Below are 845 nucleotides of genomic sequence, written 5' to 3'. Positions count from 1 at the left end.
TAGATTTCTTTTTCAGTGTCAACTCTGTTGATGACATTCTTAATAATGTAGAGAACATTATTGTTTTTTTATGAACATTTCCCTCTATCTTGCATACATTCTCGGGAATGTCTCGAACAATACTTACTGTGTTTAAACATTCTCGAGAATGCCAATTACATTATTTAATGTGTTTTCATTAATTGTTTCCTTCCTGAGAAAAACTCTTTTCGTCTATGCATGTCAAATATGTTGAAGAAGAAAAATAATATATTAAACAAATTTACTCCATATTTTTTCCACATAAAGATCCAAGTGCAAATCATGTTAACATCACAAAATAATTTACAAACCATTTTTGTTTGTAAGCTAAGCAAAAATGAAGTCGTTGCGGGTTTAGTGATATGAACATAACCCGTTTTCTGAAAAACAAATTCATTTTTTATTAAAACATCCTTTCCAAAAAAACATTGTGGGTGCAACCCCACTTTCAATCACGGCTCAACCTCCAATACATTGTATTTTCCTTCAATATCTTGTGGGTGAGCTTTGCCCTCTTCCTTTGTGCCAATAAAACTCAATCTGGCTGTTGTGTTTGTTGTTCTTTCTACCCGATTCTCATGCAGTCCTCCACTTGTTCTTCGATTTTCAAAATAACGAACAGGCCGCAGTCCGGGCTGTTCACCACAAAAAGGATATGTTAAAGCATAATGAATAATGTTTTCACATTCTGAGATAATGCGGAAACATAATGTGACATGTGACGACATTACAAATAATGTCATGACGTTTTGCAAAATAGAGAAAACATCATAAGGGAATGATATGAGATTTCGAGGAATGTTGGGACAATTTCAAACTAATGA

The sequence above is a fragment of the Eschscholzia californica genome, unplaced genomic scaffold (genome assembly GCF_041429995.1).
Source record: "Eschscholzia californica isolate CP2 unplaced genomic scaffold, dmEscCali1.0.p SCAF_1, whole genome shotgun sequence".
NCBI lineage: Eukaryota > Viridiplantae > Streptophyta > Magnoliopsida > Ranunculales > Papaveraceae > Eschscholzia > Eschscholzia californica.
Note: the sequence above shows the minus strand (reverse complement) of the source record.